Here is a 25,377-nt window from a genome sequence, read left to right as displayed (position 1 = left end):
GTGTGGGCTGAAAATAACTGGTAAGGTAGGATGTAGCCATATTGAGAAGAACCTTGATTTACAGCTAAGGAACTTGGACTTTACACTGAAGACAATAAGTATGAAAGGTATCAGAGGTTCCTAAATAGGGAAGGGATGTGATTATTCATACTAAAAATAAATACATAAAAATTTAGTAGCAAGACGACGGCTGAACTAGAGTAAGGGGAGACTGGAGCCAAGAAAGCCAATTAGAAGGTCACTATAATAGTCTAAGGAAAGGATTATGGTCTGAATCACCATAGCAGCAGCAGGATGAACAGTAGTGACAAATCCAAGGGAGATTTAGAAGTAGCATTGAGGACATAGTTATTGATTAGATAGGCATTTGGGAGTAGGGGAGAGAGGCCAAGGTTGAAGTGTAATGATATTAACTAAGCTAAATAGGAGAAGGAGAGCAAAAGGGTGGGGGGAGGAGGATGAGTAGCATATTAAATTTGCAGTGATTATAGGATATCCAATGGCAAATGAAAGACACGTCTGCAGATCGGGAGAGAAGTTTGGACTGAATACATAGGTTCAGAAGTCAGTGTCCACTGGTAGTTAAGTCGTCAGAATGGATGGGATATCCTGAGGAGGGCATACAGTGAGAAGAGTGCCAAGACCTTGAAAAAAAAAAGCATGCAGGCAGCTGTCAGAGGAAGAGGAGCCAGGGGAGGAGACTGGGAAGGAGCAGAGAGATAGCATAAGAATGGGACAGAGGTCTGCAAGTAAAGGGAGAAGAGACCTTCAAAGAGGAAATGATCAACAGTTCTCTCTGGGGTAGGATGAGTGATAAGGTTTGGTAATTAGATCTGATGAGCACAGTTTCTACAGCGTTAGAAGGCAGACTGGAATGGATCAAGTGAAGACTCCTCTTGGAAGGTTGGCTGTTAAGGGAAGCAGGTAATGGCTGGGAAGAAAATGGAGTTGGGCAAGGTATAGAAATTTTTTTTATGAAATGGAAGTCTTTAGTATAACAGACAGACAGCTAGTTTCTGCTTAAACAACTCTTGTGAGCTCACTACCCCACAAGGCAACCTTGTTGCATTTTTAACTAGCAATTGATCATCCTGCACAGTTCAACATATATTTGTTGAGTGCCTGCTCTGTCTAAAGCACTGGGCTTGGCATTTCAGTATCTAAAAAGATATTCAGACACGGTCACTTACTGAGGTGGATTTAAAATATTCAAAACTCATGAAGAAGAAAATCAGTTGTAAGTCCACTATTGAGATATTACCACTAACAATATTTTTCTGTGTATCCATGCAGTCTTTTTTTCTGAGCAGATATATTTAAAAATAAATTACCAACATTTTCTGATATCACGACATCTTCCATAATCTTCTTTTTACTGGATGCATAGATTTCATCAAAGGAATATATTACAATTTATAGAATACTTCTTTTTGGACCCTTAGGTTATCTCCAAGTGTTCAATATTATAAAGAAGGCATGCTCTACTAAATATTCTTCTACATTAAATTTTGTGAGTGTTTCTGGTTATTTTCTTAGGATAAAGTCTTAAAAATGAAATTACTGTGTTAAATAGTTTGCACACATTAAAATTTTTTTATACACGATGCCAAATTGCTCTCTAGAATGCGTGAAGCAATTTACATGCCCCATATTGTATAAGCGTGTTTATTTCCCTGAATCTTTACCCATGGAAGTTATCATTTTAAAGTTCTTGACAATTTGTTAGGTACAAAGACATCTGGTTTTACTTTATATTTCTACTATGGAGTCTTCACTTGATCCATTCCAGTCTGCCTTTAATTACTACTAAGACTGAACCAATCGAATTCCTTTTTTTCTTTTTGCCTTTACATGTTCTTTACCCACATGGCTTTCGTGTTCTTTACCCACACTTCTTTTGAAATGTTGTATTATTCTTATAAATTTGTAAGAGCTCTTTATATATTAAGGACACTACCCTTTGTCACATATATATTTGGTTGCAAAAGTTCTAGTCTCTCATTTATATTTTAATTTTGTTTATGGTACTGTTTCATCTACATAAACTAAAAAGTTTTAAGTAGTCAAATCTATAAATGTTTTTCTTTTACAAATCATAAACCTTTATTTTTTCACTCAGATTTTTACCACTCTAAGGTCAAGAAATGATTACACCACTTTCATCTTTTCCAGACATATCACTTCTCTTGTATGGGTCATTTTTCTTATTTAACTCTTTAATCCATTGGAAATTTATTCCATTCCTTCTTTTTTTTTCTTATAAATTTTATTTTATTTATTTATTTATTTTTGGCTGCACTGGGTCTTCGTTGCTGCGCGCAGGCTTTCTCTAGTTGCGGAGAGCAGGGGCTACTCTTTGTTGCTGTGCGTGGGCTTTCTCTAGTTGCAGAGAGCAGGGGCTACCCTTTGTTGCTGTGCACAGGCTTCTCATCTTGGTGGCTTCTCTTTGTTGTGGAGCACGGGCTCTAAGCGTGCAGGCTTCAGTAGTTGTGGCACTCGGGCTCCGTAGTTGTGGCTTGCGGGCTCTAGAGCACAGGCTCAGTAGTTGTGGCACACGGGCTTAGTTGCTCCATGGTATGTGGCATTCTCCCAGACCAGGGCTTGAACCCGTGTCCCCTGCATTGGCAGGCGGATTCTTAACCACTGCACCACCAGGGAAGTCCCCTATTCCTTCTTAATCATGTTTGTTCTATCCTTTTGAATCAGAGATGATGCTTTGGTTTCAAGAAAGAGAAATCTAACTCAAATTGGCTTAAACAAAATATTGAATTTATTGCCTCCTGTTAGTAGAAAAGTTCAAAGGCTTCAGGGCCATGTATGGTTAGGTGGCTCACACAATGTGGAGAGGACCTTATGGTTCCCTCTTCATTTCTTTGCTTTAGTCCCTGGTGACAGCTCCATTCTCCCAAGAGACTCTCCCCTCCTGGTCCCTAAATGGTGTCCAAGAACTCCCAGGTTACATGCTTCTGCATTCACTTCTAGAGGAAAGTGTCTTTGTCTTAGCACAAAAATCCTGACATTCCCTTTCTTTGATTGGACTGACTTAGGTTACATGCCCATACGTGAAGTGGTCACCGGGGCCAAGGGGATGAAATTCACTCATTGACTTAGTCTGGACCACATGCCCTATCTCCTGGAGATAAAGGCGGAGTCAGCTTTCTCAAAACTACATGGATGTCCTACAGAAAGGGCAGCTGAGAAAGAGGGATTCATGTGAGAAGACAACTGAGGTAAGGACTACATCTTTAAGTATCAAGATCATTGCTTTTGATAGAAAATGACAAATCCTCTGCCATTTGAAAACATTTGTTCTACCACCATTAACGCAGTAGAAACTAGAGTTAAAATCATGAAAGGACATGGTCCCTTCCTTAGGTACTAAACCCCTTACATTCAAGTTGCATAGGGACCACCTGGGCACATCACAATTTCTAAAAGTCTAATCATATGTGACTGGAACAATTTCCTCCATGGGCAACTAATCTATAGGTTCTCTGAATTCCTTCTTTTAAACAGGTTACATAGACTCAGTAGAAGAAATAAGACCATAGCTCCAATTCTCCCCTGAATTCATTCTGGCAAAGTCTCTGTCTCCTGGCTACTTTGTTTTCTGGTTACTTATTTGGACCATTCCTGTCTTTTTTTTTTTTTTTTTAATCTAGAAGTCTTATACCACTTTGCAATGTCTTTTCCTGGTTTGTGACCTGAGACCTATATCTTGACCTAAATATCTTCTTAGAGGAGCCCTCCAAGGGCTAACTATAGCTAACTAAGTTGGACTTTGGAGCACTGGGGCTTTAAGTCGACTACAGCAGTGATTCAGAAGAGGCAGGACACAATAGTACCCATGTGCTGTGTGCCAGGCACAGTTCAAAATGTCCTGCCCGGGGCAAGCCATTATCTGACCCCATGAATGGGATTAGTGCCCTTATAAGGAGAGATGATCTCTCTCTCTATGTGTGGATACAGCAAGAAGGTGCTCATCTGCATCAGATACCAAATCTGCTGACACCTTGAGCTTGGACTTACTAGCCTTCAGAACTGAAAAATAAATGTTTTTTGTACAAGTCACCCAGTCTATGGTATTGGTTATAGCAGCTCCAACGGACAAAGACATCATCCTCCCTGCCTCTGTGACATACCTGTACAGTGACTTGGCTTCTGTGGGCCCAGAGAAGTCTCTTTTTACCCTTTCTTAGAGGTTTTGACCACAGTTTTCCTCTCTTGTCTCAGTCCTGTCTCTAGTACTTGCTGCTCTTCTATTCTTCCACTCCTTGTATGATACACCATCACTTACTGTTTTTAGAGCCTTCCCCACAAAACACTACCACGTTAAATACATCTATTGAAGACACTTTCTGATTTTAGAATTATTAAAAATGTTTGGGAAAAGCCTTGTACCTTAGCATCTAGGAAATGCTATAGTTGAATGATTTTGGTTTTTAGCTACCTATTAACATCAGATAGTCTGCCCCATTCAGTAGCACTACCCCTTCTTTATTTTATTTTTAAAAAAATTTTTTTATTTTACTTATTTATTTTTGGCTGTGTTGGGTCTTCATTTCTGTGTGAGGGCTTTCTCTAGTTGCAGCAAGCGGGGGCTACTCTTCATTGCGGTGCGCGGGCCTCTCACTGTCGCGGCCTCTCTTGTTGCGGAGAACAGGCTCCAGACGCGCAGGCTCAGTAACTGTGGCTCACGGGCCTAGTTGCTCCGTGGCATGTGGGATCTTCCCAGACCAGGACTTGAACCCGTGTCCCCTGCATTGGCAGGCAGATTCTCAACCACTGCGCCACTAGGGAAGCCCCCTTCTTTATTATTATTCTTACTATATCCATAAGCAAAAAACAAACAAAAATTGTCTTCAGTAATTTTCCCAGAGTCTAGTTTTCTCTGGACTTTAAGTCCTCTGGCATTATTTTCACAGGTCTGAGTCCTTCTTTAGAGTGAGGCCTCCCCCTCCTGCTCTCTATTTTTGTACATGTCCTTTAAAAATACGAGCTAATCAGAACACTTCTTGAGCAGCCACATTGATCTTTTTTAGATGCTCCCTTTTCTTTATTGAAATCACTGGCTTCAAAAGAATTCAAATTTCAAGTCACTTTACTCCTCTTGAGCTTTCTTTCCTAGTTCCTGGCCACATAGAGCCTTATGTCCATATATTCTCTTAACTTGCTCAAGTTTTCTTTGTATCCGGTTAGCAAGTGAAGAATTGCCTTCTCTGACTACTACAAATTCAAGGATACTGTGGTCACTTACTTTAAGTTGTCTGTCACTTCCACTTCACCAACACATTCTTCTTAGCTGGTTAGAATTAAGCATAGAATAGTACCTTTTCAATAAGCAATTAGTTTAAATTTAAGTCATGCCAACTTTATTTGACGTTCATTTTTCAGCAGAATGAGCTTGTCAGTAGATGTTGAAGTTCTCCATTACCCCTACATTGTGGCCCTGTGCTATTAATTCTGTCATTTGTATTGGGAAAGCATTATTGATGTGGCCATAACAGGATCACAAAGCATGCTAGAACTAGCTGACAACACATGGCCAGTGGAGAGAGAGCATGAGCCCCAAAGGGAGTGGAGAGCTCTCCCCAGGGCATGGGCTGTGAATACAGAAGCTGGCTTGGATTAGGGCAGCTGGTCTGTTCAAGACCTGATGTCTCTTACCACGGTGAAGTTCAAGAAGCTATTAATACTAAGAAGTCCAGCATGAAGGGTAAGGTATGGGTGTATCATAGTTTAAGGAGATCACGGCAGGGGTGTGAATAGCAGAATACAGCCCTCTGGAAAGAGGACTGGTCAGAGATAAGCTTAAACAAGACATCAGAATCATGGTCAAAAAGACCAGGGTTCAAGAGAGTGTCCCAAATCTACAGGAAACCTGGGTGCAAGGCAGAATGAGCAGAGACTGAAGGTGTGGAGGTTAAGGTGGAAGCCCAGAATTGGACAAGCATGGAGTGGGAGGCACAATAGGAGGGACCTACGACATCCAAAGCTCACAGCTCACCTGGCTAGAAGGAAGCACGACACTGGGGCTGATACTGATGACACACTTTCTCCCTAGTCAGAACTGGCATTTAAGTCTTGGGGAACTTGGAGAGCTAGACCTATAGGCAGAGCTCCTTAGACAATCCAGCAGCTGGTTCCTAGGGAAGGCAAAGGCAAGACAACTAGCCAGCTGCCTTATTGTAAGCTCCTGTGACAATGTCACTTCTGCTTTTATTTTCACCCAAATCTTCTCTACCAGGCATCAACCTTCAGGTTTGTGGGTTTTCATTTGTATTCATAAGTTCTTGACTCACAGGGCTACTCTACTTTGCCTTTGTGTGCTTCTTTTGAACAAATTACGTACCTTCATATTGGTGTAATACAACAGCTATTGTTTACTGATTACCTATCATGTACAGGTACCATGCTAGATGATTTACATACACTATGTCTTATTTAATTCCCGTGGCTCCTCCTTGGGAGGTGGGTATTATTATGCCCATTTTAAAAAGAGGAAACTGAAGCTTATATGGTTTATGTCATCAGCTCAAGGTCACACATCAGGGAAACGAAAGAGCTCAGATTTAAATTTAGTTTTGTCTAACTACCTATCTGTGGCTTAAATGACTACATTTATACTGTAATACAGTCAAACAATTCTCACTGACACCTATCAGCCACTAGATTTTTCATCTATCTATCTATCTATCTATCTATCTATCTATCTATCTATCTATCTATCTTCTCACCTCTTTTATCTCTAACTCCCTAACACTCAGTACTGCACTATGTAAAAATGATTATTAATAAGTACTTACTGAGAGGTGGAGTCAAGATGGTGTACTAGGAGGACCCAGAATTCGCATCTCCTCACAACTAGGGCACCTACCAGGCACCAGTGGGGGACCACGGACACCTAAGGGGACAGGAGGAGCCCCCAGAGACCGGGTAGGATGTGGGGTGTGGGGGGAGTGAAGGGGGAGAAGTGGAGGTGGGACAGGACTGGCGCCCCTGAGGGGTGGCTAGTGGAAGGGAAGGGATCCCACGCCTGAGGGGGGAAATTGGGGAACCACTGGGAGGGCAGATCAAGAGGGAGCGTGGCCAGGTTTCCCCTGCCCACTTGGACCCCCAGGAACCTGCTGAGATCCCCGGCCTGATCCTCTGCCCACCTAGACCCCCTGCAGCCATGTGGGTCCTGAGGGAGTGGGAGGGAGAGAAGGGGGAGCAAAAGTAAAGCCTGGACCTCCGGGACCGGCACCCCTAAGGGGTGGCTAGGGGAGGGAAGGAGTTCCTGCACCCTTGCGGGACCCACCCATGGTTAGGGGTCCAGCGGCTAGGGGTCCAGCAGGGACGGGGGAGACCCTGGGGGAGATGGTCGGGGGGTGCAAAGGAACGGAAGGGAACGGGGCCAGCGCTTTCACTGTCCACTTAGGCACTGGCGAGCCTGTCGGGCTCCAAGGCCTAATCCTCTGCCCTCGGAGCCTCCCTCCTGCAGCGCAGAGCTCAAGCCCCGCCCCAGCAAACCCACCCAGAGCCCTACCTCTACACTCGGAGACCCCCTCCAATGTGCTGGGCCGAAACCCCACCCACACACCCACACGCAGGGCCCTACCTCCAAACTCCGGAACTCCACACTCCAGAGGCCCTACTTTCCACATGCTGCCTCTCCCCTTTGGGCCGGTCCTAAGCAGAGGCCCTACCCCACGCTTCAACGTTGCCCCGCCTAGGCCCCGCCCCATGCTCAAACGTCACCCCCCAGGTCCCGCCCCACCCTAAACCCCACCCCTGCCTAAGTTCCACCCCCCACCTAAACTCCACCCCCATAGCCAAGGCTTTTTTTTTTTTCTTTTTCTTTTCGTTTTTCCTCTTTTAGATTAGGGTTCCATTTTACCTTGTTGATTCATTGTTGTTGATTCTTTTATATTTTTATTTTTCCTGATAAATCTTTTATTTTTCTAATTTTATTTTACTCTTTATACTTTGGTAGTGGGCTCTCCTTTTGGCTTGTTTCCCCCACCCCCTTTTTTTCTTTTCTCTGTTGTGGTTTTATTTTACCTTGTTGCAGTTGTTTCAATTATAGTTTTATTTTTCCTAATATATTTTTTAACCTTTCTAATTTTATTTAGTTTTTTATTCTTTGATATTATTCTGCTCCTTTTTTTCTTTCTTTCTTCTTCTTTTTTTTTTTTTTTTTTTACCGCACCAGAAAGCTTGTGGAATCTTGGTTCCCAGGCCAGGGGTTGGGCCCGAGCTCCTGTGGTGGGAGCTCCAAGTCCAAACTGCTGGACTAACAGAGAACCTCAGACCCCAGGGAATATCAATCAGAGTGAGGTTTCCTGGAGGTCCTCATCTCAGCACCAAGACCCAGGTCTATCCAACTGCCTGCAAACTCCAGTGCTGGATGTCTCAGGCCAAACAACCAGTAAGACAGGAATACAGCACCACACATCCAAAAAAAAAAAAAAAATGAAATGACAAAAAAATATGTTACAGACGAAGGAGCAAGGTAAAAAACTACAAGACCAAATAAATGAAGACGAAATAGGCAACCAACCTGAAAAAGAATTCAGAGTATGAGAGTAAAGATGATCCAAAATCTCAGAAACAGAATGGAGAAAATACAAGAAACATTTAACATGGATCTAGAAGCACTAAAGAGCAAACAGTGATGAACAACACAATTACTGAAATTAAAAATACTCTAGAAGGAATCAGTAACAGAATAACTGAGGAAGAAGAACGGATAAGTGACCTGGAAGATAAAATGGTGGAAATAACTGCCAGGGAGCAGAATAAAAAAAAAAGAATGAAAAGAATTGAGGACAGTCTCAGAGACCTCTGGGACAACAGTAAAGCACCAACATTCGAATTATAGGGGTCCCAGAAGAATAAGAGAAAAAGAAAGGGTCTGAGAAAATATTTGAAGAGATTATAGTCGAAAACTTCCCTAACATGGGAAAGGAAATAGTCAATCAAGTCCAGGAAGCACAGAGAGTCCCATACAGGATAAACCCAAAGAGAAACACACCGAGACACATTAATCAAACTACCAAAAATTAAATACAAAGAAAAAATATTAAAAGCAGCACGGGGAAAGCAACAAATAACATACAAGGGAATCCCCATAAGGTTAACAGCTGATTTTTCAGCAGGAACTCTGCAAGCCAGAAGGGAGTGGCAGGACATATTTAAAGTGATGAAAGGGAAAAACCTACAACCAAGATTACTCTACCCAGCATGGATCTCATTCAGATTCGATGGAGAAATTAAAACCTTTACAGATAAGCAAAAGTTAAGAAAATTCAGCACCACCAAACCAGCTTTACAACAAATGCTAAAGGAACTTCTCTAGGCAGGAAACACAAGAAAAGGAAAAGACCTACAAAAAACAAACTCAAAAACAATTAAGAAAATGGTAATAGGAACATACATATCAATAATTACCTTAAATGTAAATGGATTAAATGCTCCAACCAAAAGACATAGACTGGCTGAATGGATACAAAAACAAGACCCGTATATATGCTGTCTACAGGAGACTCACTTCAGACCTAGGGACACATACAGACTGAAAGTGAGGGGATGGAAAAAGATATTCCATGCAAATGGGAATCAAAAGAAAGCTGGAGGAGCAATTCTCATATCAGACAAAATAGACTTTAAAATAAAGACTATTACAAGAGACAAAGAAGGACACTACATAATGATCAAGGGATCAATACAAGAGGAAGATATAACAATTGTAAATATTTATGCACCCAACATAGGAGCACCTCAATACATAAGGCAAATGCTAACATCCATAAAAGAGGAAATCAACAGTAACACAATAATAGTAGGGGACTTCAACACCCCACTTTCACCAATGGACAGATCATCCAAACTGAAAATAAATAAGGAAACACAAGCTTTAAATGATACATTAAACAAGATGGACTTAATTGATATTTATAGGACATTCCATCCAGAAACAACAGAATACACTTTCTTCTCAAGTGCTCATGGAACATTCTCCAGGATAGATCATATCTTGGGTCCCAAATCAAGCCTTGGTAAGTTTAAGAAAATTGAAATCGTATCAAGTATCTTTTCTGACCACAGCGCTATCAGACTAGATATTAATTACAGGAAAAAAACTGTAAAAAATACAAACAAGTGGAGGCTAAACAATACACTACTAAATAACCAAGAAATCACTGAAGAAATCAAAGAGGAAATCAAAAAATACCTAGAGACAAATGACAATGAAAACACGACAACCCAAAATTAGAGAAAGAAGAACAAAAAACCCCCAAAGTTAGCAGAAGGAAAGAAATCTTAAAGATCAGATAAGAAATAAATGAAAAAGAAAGGAAGGAAACAATAGCAAAGATCTATAAAAGTAAAAGCTGGTTCTTTGAGAAGATAAAAAAAATCGATAAACCAGTAGCCAGACTCATCAAGAAAAAAGGGAAAAGACTCAAATCAACAGAATGAAATGAAAAAGGAGGAGCAATAACTGACACCACAGAAGCACAAAGGATCATGAGAGATTACTACAAGCAACTATATGCCAATAAAATGGACAACTGGAAGAAATGGACAAATTCTTAGAAAAGCACAACGTTCTGAGACTGAACCAGGAAGATATAGAAAATATAAACAGACTAATCACAAGCACTGAAATTGAAACTGTAATTAAAAATTTTCCAACAAACAAAAGCCCAGGACCAGATGGCTTCACAGGCGAATTCTATCAAACATTTAGAGAAGAGCTAATGCCTATCCTTCTCAAACTCTTCCAAAATATAGCAGAGGGAGGAACACTCCCAAACTCATTCTATGAGGCCACCATCACCCTGATACCAAAACCAGACAAAGATGTCACAAAAAAAGAAAACTACAGGCCAATATCACTGATGAACATAGATGCAAAAATCCTCAACAAAATACTAGCAAACAGAATCCAACAGCATATTAAAAGGATCATACACCATGATCAAGTGGGGTTTATCCCAGGAATGCAAGGATTCTTCAATATATGCAAATCAATCAATGTGATACACCATTTTAACAAACTGAAGGAGAAAAACTGCATGATAATCTCAATAGATGCAGAAAAAGCTTTTGAAAAAATTCAACACCCATTAATGATAAAAACTCTCCAGAAAGTGGGCATAGAGGGAACTTACCTCAACATAATAAAGGCCATATATGACAAACCCACAGCCAACATTGTTCTCAATGGTGAAAAACTGAAACCATTTCCACTAAGATCAGGAACAAGACAAGAAAGTCCACTCTCGCCACTATTATTCAACATAGTTTTGGAAGTTTTTAGCCACAGCAATCAGAGAAGAAAAAGATATAAAAGGAATCCAAATCGGAAAAGAAGTAAAACTGTCACTGTTTGCAGATGACATGATACTATACATAGAGAATCCTAAAGATGCTACCAGAAAACTACTAGAGCTAATCAATGAATTCGGTAAAGTAGAAGGATACAAAATTAATGCACAGAAATCTCTTGCATTCCTATACACTAATGATGAAAAAACTGAAAGAGAAATTAAGGAAACACTCCCATTTACCATTGCAACAAAAAGAATAAAATACCTAGGAATAAACCTGCCTAAGGAGACAAAAAACCTGTATGCAGAAAACTATAAGACACTGATGAAAGAAATTAAAGATGATACAAACAGATGGAGAGATATACTATGTCCTTGGATTGGAAAAATCAACGTTGTGAAAATGACTATACTACCCAAAGCAATCTACAGATTCAATGCAATCCCTATCAAACTACCAATGGCATTTTTCACAGAACTAGAACAAAAAAATTTCACAATTTGTATGGAAACGCAAAAGACCCCAAATAGCCAAAACAATCTTGAGAAAGAAAAATGGAGCTGGAGAAATCAGGCTCCTGGACTTCAGCTTATACTACAAAGCTACAGTAATCAAGACAGTATAGTACTGTCACAAAAACAGAAATATAGATCACTGGAACAGGATGGAAAGCCCAGAGACAAACCCACGCACATATGGTCACCTTATCTTTGATAAAGGAGGCAAGAATATACAATGGAGAAAAGACAGCCTCTTCAATAAGTGGTGCTGGGAAAACCAGACAGGTACATGTAAAAGAATGAAATTAGAACACTCCCTAACACCATACACAAAAATATGGATTAAAGACCTAAATGTAAGGCCAGACACTATAAAACTCTTAGAGGAAAACATACGCAGAACACTGTTTGACATAAATCACAGCAAGATCCTTTTTGACCCACCTCCTAGAGAAATGGAAATAAAAACAAAAATAAACAAATGGGACTTAATGAAACTTAAAAGCTTTTGCACAGCAAAGGAAACCATAAACAAGATGAAAAGACAACCCTCAGAATGGGAGAAAATATTTGCAAATGAAGCAACTGACAAAGGATTAATCTCCAAAATATACAAGCAGCTCATGCAGCTCAATATCAAAAAAACAAACAACCGAATCCAAAAATGGGCAGAAGACCTAAATAGACATTTCTCCAAAGAAGATATACAGATTGCCAACAAACAGATGAAAAGATGCTCAACATCACTAATCATTAGAGAAATGAAATCAAAACTACAATGAGGGCTTCCCTAGTGGCGCAGTGGTTGAGAATCTGCCTGCCAATGCAGGGGACATGGGTTCGAGCCCTGGTCTGGGAAGATCCCACATGCCGCGGAGCAACTGGGCCCGTGAGCCACAACTACTGAGCCTGCGCGTCTGGAGTCTGTGCTCCGCAACAAGAGAGGCCACGACAGTGAGAGGCCTGCGCACCGCGATGAAGAGAGGTCCCTGCTCGCCGCAACTAGAGAAAGCCCTCGCACAGCAACGAAGACCCAACACAGCCAAAAATAAATTAAAAAAAAAAACAAAAAAAAACAAAAAAAACTACAATGAGGTATCACCTCACACTAGTCATAATGGCCATCATCAAAAAATCTACAAACAATAAATGCTGGAGAGGGTGTGGAGAAGAGGGAACCCTCTTGCACTGTTGGTGGGAATGTAATTTGGTATAGCGACTATGGAGAACAGTATGGAGGTTCCTTAAATAACTAAAAATAGAACCAGCATATGACCCAGCAATCCCACTACTGGACATATACCCTGAGAAAACTGTAATTCAAAAAGAGTCATGTACCACAATATTCACTGCAGCACTATTTACAATAGCCAGGACATGGAAGCAACCTAAGTGTCCATCGACAGATGAATGGATAAAGAAGATGTGGCACATATATACAATGGAATATTACTCAGTCATAAAAAGAAATGAAATTGAGTTATTTGTAGTGAGGCGGATGGACCTAGAGTCTGTCATACAGAGTGAAGTAAGTCAGAAAGAGAAAAACAAATAATGTATGCTAACACATATATATGGAATCTAAAAAAAAAGGTTCTGATGAACCTAGGGGCAGGACAGGAATAAAGACACAGACGTAGAGAATGGACTTGAGGACACGGGGAGGGTGAAGGATAAGCTGGGACAAAGTGAGAGAGTGGCATGCACATATATACACTACCAAATGTAAAACAGATAGCTAGTGGGAAGCAGCCGCATAGCACGGGAAGGTCAGCTCGGTGCTTTGCGACCACCTAGAGGGGTGGGATAAGGAGGGTGGGAGGAAGATGTAAGAGGGAGGGGATATGGGGATATATGTACGCATATAGCTGATTCACTTTGTTATATAGCAGAAATTAACACAACACTGTAAAGCAATTATACTCCAATAAAGATGTTAAAAAAAAGTAAGTACTTACTGAATGAATTAATACAGTTAAAAAATGTGATTAGAATTACTATATCCTCTCTTGGTTTGGGTATTTTCATAGTCAAGCTGTAAGAATTCTTCAGTTTACTCTATAGAAACACTACATTCATGCACGTTGAATCATTACATAGATGAGAAGGGGCCAAGTGTTAAATGAATACTGAACTGAGGAGACATACTTTATTCCCAACTAAGTCAGATGTAGGCAAATGTGTTTATATGTTCCAATAAATTTGAGAAGTTAAAATAAAGGGTATATATGAAACAGATTATTTTCCTCAGAACTCTCAATCTGAAAATCTTTTTCACGACATGATCTTCTTGTTTGTCTGAATCAGAGGTTGCCAAACTAGTGTCCGTGGGCCAAATACAGCCCACCCCTGTTTTCACATGGCCTGTGAGCTAAAAATGGTTTTCATATTGTTAAGTAGCTGAAAATGATCAAAAGAAGAATGATACTTCATGACATGTGAAAATTATATGAAATGCAAATCTCATTTTCCATAAATAAAGTTTAATTGGAAACATAGCCAAGGTCATTCATTTACTTATTGTCTACGGCTGCTTTAGCACTACCATGGCAGAGCTGAGTAGTTGGGACAGAGACTGTGTGGCCCACAAAGCCTAAAATATTTCCTTTTACAGACAAATTTGCTAGCCTCTGGTCTAACTAAATAATACAGGATGTCATAATATTTTAAATATTGTTTAAACAGCATCTATTATTTTGGTTTCTAACTAAAGGACACTGGACTCAAAAGTCATGACATCTCTTTTGCTGTGTAGAAGGTTTCCATGTTCTCAGGACAAAAGCAAACCCTCTCCTCCTTTGGTATCCTCTATATTCTCTCCTGATAGCAGTAGCACCTTTCTGCAAAAACAATAACAGACTGAGAAGCTGGTGGTTTCTCTAAGAGGTGATATGTGTCTTCCTGCCCAAAGTCATCTTTCTCTTTGATGGGAAACTGGGGCTGGGCATCCTTATGAGTGGTTACAGTGTATTACAGAACTGTAGTGGCACCAAAATGGATTCTCCAGACTCCATCAACTGCTTCAAGGTGGTATGATGGAGTCACATAGGTGAGGAAAAGCAAATTGCTCTTTTTGTCATCATCCAGGACCTAAATAAAGACAAAAATGACTCAGAATGACGAGACACTGGTGAATATTACTTATCAAAATGTTTTCATGATGCTCTTAACATCCCAGCAACGTGGGATTTTGAGAGCTCAATCAAAGTGTTAGCTCAGGAGTAAAAGCAAGGGAGTAGAACTTCTTACTTTTCCTAAGATCAGGTTTGGTTTGCAGTACAGTTCAAGGGAATATGCCTTACTTACTTATTTTTCGAGACACAAAGACACATTCTGTTGTCTTTTTGTATCTCTTTCTGTCTCTCTCTCTCTCTGTATCTTTGTCTCTCTATCCAATTTAACAAAAATGTACTGATCATTGATTATATGTGTGAGGCACAGTACAAGCCCTGAGGATACAAAAATAAATCAAATAATCCCAACTTTCAAGGAGCTTAGAGTTTATGAAAGAAACAAGTTAAAACGATCTTCCTGGACTTTTTGGAAGCATTTAACATGAGTTGATCCTCCTTAATATATTCCTCTCTTGGTTCCTTTGGCTCCATAGTCTCCTGGTTTTATATTTCTGGTTTCTGATTCTTGGTCTCCATTGCCAGCTCGTTTTTTTCTTTTTTCTATCCAATCTCTAAATGATCAGAGTTTAGTCGTGGGCCTGCTTTTCTTTTGATTATATCTACCCTCCTTAGGCAATCTTCTCCCCAATTTATGAATCCAGTTCTAGCAACTCTTCTGAGCTTCTAATCCATATCACAGATCTGCAGTAGACATCTCCACTTAGACAGAACTTCTGATCTTCCCCTGCATTTCTGAAACTATCCCAGGATTCTCCATCTCAGTAATTGATGTCTCTGCTCATGCATTGGATCTTGGAAGAAATCTCAAGTCAATCACGGTATTACCTCCTTCTCCATAACTCACCATTTCCATTGAACTGTCAAGTTCTTTAAAATAACTCTTGACTCTGATCATTTCTCTTCCTGAGCATGCTACCACCCTAGACCAGGAAACCATCATCTCTCACATAAATCACTGAAATACCTTCCCAGTTGGTCTCTCCACATCTATTCTTGCCCTGCTTTATTTTATCATCTCACAGTTAATGTTTTTCAGGCAAAAAACCAAAAATGTAAATAGTCTTTAGAAAGAAACACAATGCTAGCAAAATCCACATGTTGTTCTTCATCCTAATCTTTTTTTTTTACTTAGTAATTTATCATGAAGATCTTTTCACATCAGAACACCTAGAACTGCCTCACAATTTTTAGCAGCTGACTACCATTCACTTGTATAACTGTACCAAAATTTATTTAACCATTTCTCTATTGATGGACACGTAGGTTGTTTTCAGTCTTTATCTACCATAAATAATGCTTCAGTGATGATACTAGAAGAGTCATTCTTCAATATGGATGAGTACATCTATTGGATAAATATAGAAAAATGGAGTTTCTAGGTCAAAGGCTTTGTACATTTAGAAATTTGATAAATACTGCCAGGTTGCCCTCCTCAGAAGCTGTACCAATTTTCAGGCTATTGACAATGTAAGAAGTGCCTGCTCCCCAGCCTGGCAAACCAAGTATGCTAATTAAACTTTCTGATATGTGTCAACCCGATATGTAAAAAGTATATCTCATTGCAGTTGTAATTTGCATATCTCTTGTTATGAGAAAGGGTGGGTATTTTTGCATATTTTTAAGACCCATTTGTATTTCCTTAACTGCTATCTATTTGTCATACCCTTTGCCCAATCTCCCAGAGTTTTTGATGTTTTTCTTATTGATTTGTAGGAGTGCTTTGATTTCTTATTAAATAATCTAGTTACCGGATTCTTTCAGAATCCTAGTATTTTAAGAAGTCACAATTTTGTCAAATTTTCCCTAATAATAAGTAATCCTCAAATGTTAACTCCATTATAGGGGAGCCCACATGAAAAGCTCAATGTAGAAGTTATGAATCGATTTGCAGAAGTCCAGACTCCCTGAAAATAGACTGACAGACTGCCTTATACCTATACCTATATTATTTCATTTAATTTTCCTAACAGCCCTGTGAAGCATGTATTATTACTAACTACAAAGTAAAGCTCAGAGAATATGAATGTCCAGGGTCCCACAGCTAATAACTCTTCCACTTCTGGAACCTTGAAAGCCTAGTAATCCATCATCACTGGCCATTCTTCAGCCATACCAGGCTCTGGTCCTTGATACCTCTGATTTCTAAAAATCAATTGCTCTTCTCTTTTGCCTTCTACAAACAACCAATGAACATTTTTAAGTGCCTACCATGTGCCAGGAATTCTCATGGGGTTTACATTTTAGAGGGGTTCACATTTATAAGCAATAAAAACAAAGTCATAAAGTTTTACTACTATGAAAAATATATATAAGATTGGTAGGAAGGGGAAAGGAAGGATACTTTCAGCAGGGGGGGCAGGAAGGGCCTCTTTGAGGAGGTGACATTTAAAAAGAGATCAGAATAATCAAAAGAGTATTCCAGGAAAAGGAAATATCTAGGGTAAGTCCTTTAAAAACAAGAGCAAATCCAATGTGTTTCAGGAATAGAAAAAAGACCACTGTAACTGGAGCCAGGGGAGAGTGGTGGGAGACAAGATTAAAGAGGTGGTCTGGGATGCCACATAAGGCTTTCTGGCCAGCAAAGGAGTCTGGACTTTATTCCCAGTGCGATCAGAAGACATGGAAGGATTCTAAGATGGGAACGATATGATCTGATTTATTTTTTATGATTTATGTCACTCTAGCTGTGCTGTGGAGAAAGGAGGCAAAAGTGGAAACAGGAAAACCAATTAGAATCTATTGCAGGAGCCCAGAAGATGATGTTTGTATTAGGGTGATGGCACTGGAGATAGAAAGAGACAGATTGTGGAAATGTTTTGAAGGTTAAAGTTGACCTAAATTCTTCATGGAGTAGACATGAGAACTGAGGAAAAGAGAAGAATCATGAACATCTACATGCTTTTTGGCTTGAGCAAATGGTAGATGGTGATGCCATTCAATTTGAAGAAGGCTAAAAGAATCCAGAACTTTGTATTACTATATTATTTCTTTCTTCCCCTATGCATCCTTAACCTCACAGATCATGATTTTCTCTTCCCAATACTTTCATTTTCCTTCCCTACTTGGACTTTAGTCCTTCTTATCCAAAAGAACTTCCTCTATATACCTCCTCTACTCCTATCCACTCCTCAATCCACTGCAATCTGGTTACTATCCCCATTATCCCAATAATTTCCTTCTTGCTAAACACAACATTGACCTTGCTGCTAAAACCAAGGAATTTCAGTCTATTTTTCTTGGTCTTTCTCTAGCATTTAATACTATTGACAATTCCTCCTTGGCTTCTCTGAAACTACTTGTTTCTGGTCCTACATCTCTGGATGTTCTTTCCTGTATCTTTGTTTCCTCACCTTTTAAATGTTTGCATTTTCATAAGGTTCCAGAGTCGGTTCTTTTCTCTTCTTACTCTATACCTTTTCTCTTGGGGATTCCATCTACCTCCATGGACTGTCACTCACTCTGATGATTCCAGCATAAATCTCTCTCCTGAGTTCTAGACTCCCCTGTGCATTTACATAGTAGAAAGCTTCATTTTGATATCCCATGGACACTTCAAACTCAACATGTTTCAAATTAAACTAATTACCTTCCCTCCTCAACCCACATCTCCTCCTGAAGTCCCCAACCTAGTGAATGGTAACACCATCTTCCCATTTACCTGAGCCATAAATCTCCTCCTATTCCTTAATTCTGCAGATATAACCAATAATAAAATTCAGTTGGTTCTATGTCCCTGATATTTCTTGAATCCTTCTCCTCTCTCCATTTCCATTCTTGTTGCCTTAGTTTAGACGTCCATCATTTCTTTCCCCATAATGCTGAAACAGCCTCCTAACTAGTCTCCCTGCTTACAGTGTTACTCACACTAATAAATTCTCGAAACTGGAGTGATCTTTATAAAATGGACATTTGATTGCTTCACTATGCTCCTTAAAATTCATCAGTAGTTCTCTACTGGACTTAGGATAAGTTGAAACTTCTTAGGAAGACATAAAAGACTTTTCATAATACAAGACCTTGCTGATCTTTCTGGGTTCCACCATGCATTCATACAAGACAGAATCTACTACTTGCTGAGCACTGTCCTTCACCTTCAACTCTATGGGCACACTTTTTTACCCCCAGGACTTTACACATAGTACTTTCTTCACCTGAACTACATTTCTCTTTAACTTTCTCACTTGTCTGGATTATCCTACTTATGCTTCAGAACTCCTCTCTGAATTCATCTTCTATGGTTAGGGACCCTGACTATGCCCAGTCAAGGTTAAGTACCTTTCCAATGAGCTCCCCTGTTGCTAGCATCTCACTGTTGTGTGATCAACTATGTACTCATCTGTCTCCTCATTAAACTACAAGATCCTTCAGAGCAGACTGTCTTATTCATCTTTGTATTCCCAGTGCCTTGCTCAGTACCTGACACACAGCAAGCACTCAATAATGAATAAATAAAGTGGAAGAGTTGGGTTTCAAAGTCAGATCTTCTCTCTCTGGCACAAATCTCACATTTCTTTATCCTACTTCTTAACATCTTGAATCTGAAAATTTCAAGAATCCATGCTACATTTTTGCCTATCACTAATTAAAATACAGGCAAATAGATTACTAACTCCATGAGGGTTCGGTTAACCATGTATTTCTTGAATAGCCCTTATTCATCATTCCACCGTTTTGCTCATCAAAGTACTTTGGGTTAACTATATCTAAAATGACTGAAAGATCTTTCAATACACTTTTATATCCTTTCTACCTTTTATCCTGTTGCTTCCACAGCACCAAAAAGCAAGCAGAGAGTAAATACATTGGGAGTCGGGTCGATTTTATTTGCCTGGCAACTGACACTAAAAAGTGATGTGTCAACAGCAAACCATTTCCCATTATCATTTCCTCCAAAGTCTCTATGGGTATTAAAGTTTCAGTGTGAAAATTTAACATTGCAAAATTCAGCTAAAATTGAAATTTTTATGTAGTGAGTTCAATATAATCACAGAGTTTTGTAAATGGAAAAGAGATCTCTAAGATCTCTAATCTTAGAGATCCTTTAGCCCAGCACTTTTGTTAAGCTTCCATGAGGTAACAGACACGAGAAGACCTGTAATAGCTCACCCAGGGTCATCCAGTCTATAGAATTTCCTAACTTTCAGTTGGCCGATCTTTCCTCAATGCCATAGATACCCTATTATTTTCCATCTAAACAAATTATCTACATCGGAACCTATCTAACTATTTACATAGTGCTTATCTTTATGATATTGCCTTTGTGATATCCTTGTTATAAAGAGGAAGGAAATGAAAAATAAGCAAGGCTGTCTTATCCAGGAACATGAGAGAATTGGTAAAAGAGACAATTAGTACAAAGAAATGGGCTCCTATTTGTAGTGTAGTCTTGTAATCACACTCTGTTCTCTGAGTGCCCCAATGCTAAACCAAGCTTATGTGTGCTTCTGGGGCCTGGATTCTATTCAGTTCTATGCCTTATTTAGTCTAAATGATTTCCTCAGCTTCAATGTGTATTTTTTGAGCTTTATTTTATAAATATCATACTTAAATCTCCTCTCAAATTGGGTTTGTTTTAGTTCTAATGCTGAGGAATCAAGATTCTGGGTAAGAGAAATAAAGATGATGGGTTTTTCTAGGCTTTACATTTCAAGAATGGTTTTCTCAAATGGCAACTGGCAGTCTACTTTATTCCTCAAATGATGACGTTTTCCATGGGAATTAGAATTTAATTGGGATAATTTGTTTTCACGGAAAGCACAGATTTCTTTCCAAGAGGATCAGTTTGATAATGTTTTACCAGCTAAAGCTACGAGACCAAATATAAAACAGTTCTGAGAAACAGGAAGTGAACCTGACTGGTCTAGTCTGCGTGTCCCTGGCAGTGACGCACATACAGAAATCAAATTAGGAAAACAAGATATGTGGGTGTGAGGCAATCGATAATAATCCAGGATGCTACAACACAAGCGAGAACGCCTTTAACCAAATGCCATTCATTTTAATAACACCCTGAGAAGTTTGATTTCCACATAACATGCTAGTGATTAGAGAGCAGGATGAGCTTGAGTTCCCTAGCAACAGCATGTGCTTTTGAGACAGTCATTAGCCTTTCAGTTAATCCCGCCAACCCCTTACTGCTAATGTATGACTGACATTAAAGAGAAAAAAAAAAAAAAAAAAAGCTGTTGCAGAAAGTGCTTTGAAATTTCCAAGAGCAAAATGGAAAAGAATAATAATTTTTTAAAAAGTTGTCCTGAGAATTGCACTCAGGTAAAAGAAGTAATGTTCCTATACGCCCAGCCTGTCCCCTTGTTCACTGCTTTCAGTTCTAGGTCTCTGAATCCCCTCCCGGTAAAGGGCAGCAGAGGTGAAATTGTGCACAGGTGAAATTGTTCAGAGTTTAAGGCAGTCCCCTTAACCAACATAAATCACAGTCTGAAAGTGGAGTGAATAGTGGGGTGGGCAGTTTGTGTAGGACCGAGGCTGACGGGGGTGGGGCTGGGGGGGAAGGGTAGTGGGGGAGGGAACGCAAGGCACAGTTTTCTTTCTCCTTTAAGCAGAGTAAATTACCCTGGTTGAAGCTGCTTGGGGAAGGAGGGTGGTGAAGGGAATGAAGCTATTTTTCCTATTGATTGTTTAATTGCACCAGAGGCTGTTTGTCCAAGGCCACTGGCCAAGAGCATTATGTTCGTGGCTAAAGTGAGATTGCGTAGGTTTCCATACCCTTTCCTAGTGTTAAACAAGACAACCCATAAAGCTCAGCCAGGCTATAGGAATATGGTGTATGTTGACTTTTGCTAGTCAGCTGTACCCTAAAGCGCCAGGGCTGATGGGATGATGGTTCTTTAACTCTGAATCATTGCCTCTAGCTCGGTCCTTGGTTCAGGATGCACAACTCCTCTATGTAGCCTGGGTCAACTGCGGGGCGTTATTCGAACGGTAACTATTGCCGCGGGTCATCCTTATCGTGGCCTGGGTCCCTTTCAGCTGGACACTGGACTCCTTCAGTTTGGCCGGGGTGATTCCTAGTTCTCCCCGCCTCCCCACCTAACCCCCCTGCGCACTCCCTTCCCAAGGCGACCACCTGCGCCGCCCCACTTACCATCTGCCCCGCGGGGAGGGCTTCCCGGGGTAGCGGAACCCTCCCTGCTCCCGGGCGGCTCTGGGGGAACTCGGTGTTTGCCTCCAGCCCTTCGCTGCTGGAGAGATCAGGTTCCTCCCCTCCTCCCCCTCCAGCTCCGGCCGCCGCCGCCGCCTCCTTCTTGCATGACACAGCAGAACCGCAGCTGCCGCAGCAAGTCCCAACCATCCGCCCAGGAAGCGCCGCAACCCAGACTCGGGAGGGGCGGAGAGGGAACCAGGCTGGGGCCACCGCCGAGGGGGATTTTTGCCCCCACTTTGCGCCACACACTCTGTTCCCAGCTCAGGGGCAAGGGAACAAAATCAGGCTAAAACCGACCAGGCCAAGCCCTTGAGGGAAGCTGGGGTTCGGCGTCAGCAGGGATGGGACCAGAGAGAAGGGTGTGAAGGAGACCCCAGTTGAGGCAGGACATTGCAGGTAAAGAAGGGGAAGAAGAGGCCGAGAAGTCGAGGGCCAGACTGTGAAGGAGAATAAAGGAGGTCAAAGAGAGGTAAGGAGGTAGAGTTGCTGAGAAGGGAGAGCGAGCAGGGAAGGGGAGGAGGGGACCTGCTGGGGAAGGAGGACTGGGAGGGAATATTTGGGGAGGCTTGAGCTAAGTATCCAGGCAGCACAGGGCCGAATTGGGAGGCAAAGGCAGAAAAGGGGAAAGGGATAGAAGAATTAGGTGTTAGATAGGAAGGTAAATATTGGGGGACATATTAAGGAATCAGAAAGGATGTAGTGGAGATCATGCATCATGGCTGATGAGGGAAACTGATGAGCTGGACAGAGATACAGTCAAGGCAAAGCCAAAAAGAAAGGATGATCTTCCGTTCCATTTTTCAGTTTCCTATAAAGTTTTTCATAATTTTGCCAAACCAACAGGGAGTTTTCCTTATAAATGGAAAAGCATGAACTGAAACATAGAAAAAGCCGTTTAGCTTAGATTTACAGGATAAAATCTCATGGTCCACCCAATCTTTAAGGCAGAGATATAGGATTGGGGGTTGTGATTCAATAACACTGAAGGCACTCAAAACTGATATTACAGTTTCCACATCACTGGACTTAAGTCTTTCAAAGTTTTTGTTAAATGCTTCAGTTAAATGCTAGAAATGATGACAAAATCATTGGTTCAAAATATCATAAAAAGGCATACACTTTACTTTTTTCTCTATACACACATATACATGTATATGTAAATCTATATGTAATTTCTAGTGTCTAGCATGTCCGCAATGATTAAGGGGAAAATGTGTTTTTCTGATTATTTGATTTCCCACCAAACACACACTACGCATTTTACAGCAGATCAGCTGCTTCTCACCATTTGAAAGAATGTGGTCAGAAAAGTAATGCAAAAACTGCCACTTTGGTTTTGTCTGTACCTTCCAGGTCATATCGTCGTACCTCACTTCCTGACACAAACAAGTTTTTACTGTTGTCAGCAACAAAGCCCTAATATAGCTGCGGAAGAGAAAAACTGCATTGCATTTGCCTCCTGCAAGCATCATCAACACAGTTACCGAAGGAATGTAATTCCAGAAAAGCTTTAAAGCTGGTGTGATGGTAATTATGTATCAAATGCCTGATTCTATTTCTGTTATTATTTTGTCATTTCTGATCTACTCAAGAGCAGGCTGAACTCGCAGAGGGACAAATCCAGTTTTTCTTTTTCCCTTGGTAAAATTTAATCGGACCCGATACAAAACTCATTGCTCTTGGGGAAAATAAAGTAGGAGCCACGAAATGTAATTTTAACAGAGCGTGGGTTTTGTGACTGTAGGAAAGGATTTAAGGACGCTCCTTCTGTTCGGTTTCCTATGTAATGAGCGAAGGCTACACGCACGCACAGACGCCACAGCTCCCGGATGCTGTGGCTCACTTATCTGGGCTTCTGCAGCGCCAGAAGCCCCTCCGGGATGCTGCGAGGGGCTCTCGGTGGGTGGTGGTACAAACGCTGCGGCCGCTGCCGCCAGTCCTGCCGCTGCTGTTGTTGCTGCTGCAGTCACGTGGGAGGCCCTTTAAGTTTCCATAGAGAGGCCTCTCCGGTGTCACATGATGGACATGATATAATGAAACAACATTGTGGAGAGGAAAGCATTAGGGGAGCCCACGGCTACAAAAACAAGTGAGTGAGAAGAGGTGGGAGGAAGAGAAACTACGCCACCTCCCCTGCAGCCGAGCCGCACGCAGCAGCTGCCCGCGGGAAGTGGGCGACGCCGGGGGGGAAGGGAGACCCGGTCCCCAGCCCCGGCTCGGGGACCCCGCTGCCCACCGCCAAGAGAACAACTTTTAGCCGGCAGCCTCGGCCAGCACTGCACCTGTCTCCGGAGCCTCCATCGCTCCTCGTGATGACCAAAGGGGCATTCTAGAAGAATATGTTCTACAAATATACATGCGCATCATTTTCCCCCTTGCGTCTCGCTCCGGAGGAAGGAAAGAGAAAGGGATTTAAGCAGCAGCGTGTGTTCAGCCCCAAGGTAAGTTCTGGAGGGTGGGGAAAGCCGGCCCAGCCGGACTTTGGTATGGGAATTTTGTTCTCCGTTTGGACCTCTCGAGGTGAGCGAGGCATCCTCTCGCTGCTGGCGAGGCGGAGGGTTCGATGGTCCAGCAGAAACATTTCCACCGTGGACTCTGTTATTTCCTCTTTAGCACGCCCGGCGGTCCCACCCTGGGACTCCCCGGGGTCCCTCGCCTCTCCCCGGAAGGGGCCGCAGGTCCCGGCCGGGATGTTGGCGAGCCGCGCAAGGGAAGGTAGGGGTTGTGGCGTTATCCGGGAATGCCGAGGCGATTTCGCCATGTTTGTGTTGCTAAGAGCACTTTTTTCCCCTTTGAGGTGGCTTGATGCCACATGGCTCCTCCGGAGCTGCTGCCGGTTTGAGAGTGTGTGTGTGTGTGTTTTTTTTTTTTTTTTTTTTTTCAATGTCCGCATTCCAGCTAATGTTGCGCAGATAAAATTCAAACTTGAGGTAAACAGAAGAGGAGGAGGAGGAGGAGGAGGGGAGGGAGGGGGGAGACTGTTTCCATTTCGAGATCCCACCTCTTCACTCCGCGGAGACTAACATCCTGAACCTCGAGAGCACTCGCTCCTTTCTCCCCCCTACTCTACCTTTGCTGTCGACCAGAAATAAGGCGGCGGCGGCGGGGGGCGGGGTGGGGGGGAGTGCTCGTAGAGGACGCGGTGTCTGAGTTCTAAAGGCAAAAACAGCCCCTGGCACCTAGGCCTTTGGCCACCTCCCTCGTTCTGCCGAGAGGGACGGAGGATGCAGTGCTGTGCTCTGGAGCTGGGGGACCGGAGGAC

The 25,377-nt window shown here is 41.6% G+C and overlaps 2 protein-coding genes across 11 annotated transcripts in view; one reads left to right on the top strand and one right to left on the bottom strand.

The window, feature by feature from the left end:
- Positions 1-22,192, bottom strand: part of MKLN1 (muskelin 1) — a 347,577-nt gene extending 325,385 nt beyond the window's left edge. The window contains exons 1-2 of one of the 3 annotated variants that reach the window (XM_082399182.1): positions 22,056-22,165; positions 5,258-5,302 (exon numbers count right to left, since the gene is read on the bottom strand). The gene's annotated coding sequence lies outside the window, so the exon portion shown is untranslated. Of the gene's footprint in view, positions 1-5,257; positions 5,303-7,600; positions 7,659-22,055 lie in introns of those variants that run through there. The other 2 variants (XM_082399181.1, XM_082399183.1) reach the window with 2 other exon arrangements.
- A 185-nt stretch (positions 22,193-22,377) lies between these two features.
- The window catches only part of LOC309632091 (uncharacterized protein), a 204,679-nt gene continuing 201,679 nt past the window's right edge, over positions 22,378-25,377 (top strand). For 5 of the 8 annotated variants that reach the window (XM_082399262.1, XM_082399261.1, XM_082399265.1 and 2 more), the window contains exons 1-2: positions 22,378-22,584; positions 23,469-24,556. The gene's annotated coding sequence lies outside the window, so the exon portion shown is untranslated. The remainder of the gene's footprint in view (positions 22,585-23,468; positions 24,557-25,377) is intronic. The other 3 variants (XR_014246721.1, XR_014246722.1, XR_014246723.1) reach the window with 1 other exon arrangement.

This window comes from Balaenoptera borealis, assembly GCF_965194805.1.
Source record: "Balaenoptera borealis genome assembly, chromosome: 7".
In the NCBI taxonomy this organism is placed as follows: Eukaryota; Metazoa; Chordata; class Mammalia; order Artiodactyla; family Balaenopteridae; genus Balaenoptera; species Balaenoptera borealis.
Note: the sequence above shows the minus strand (reverse complement) of the source record. Positions and strands in the feature narration are given on the sequence as shown.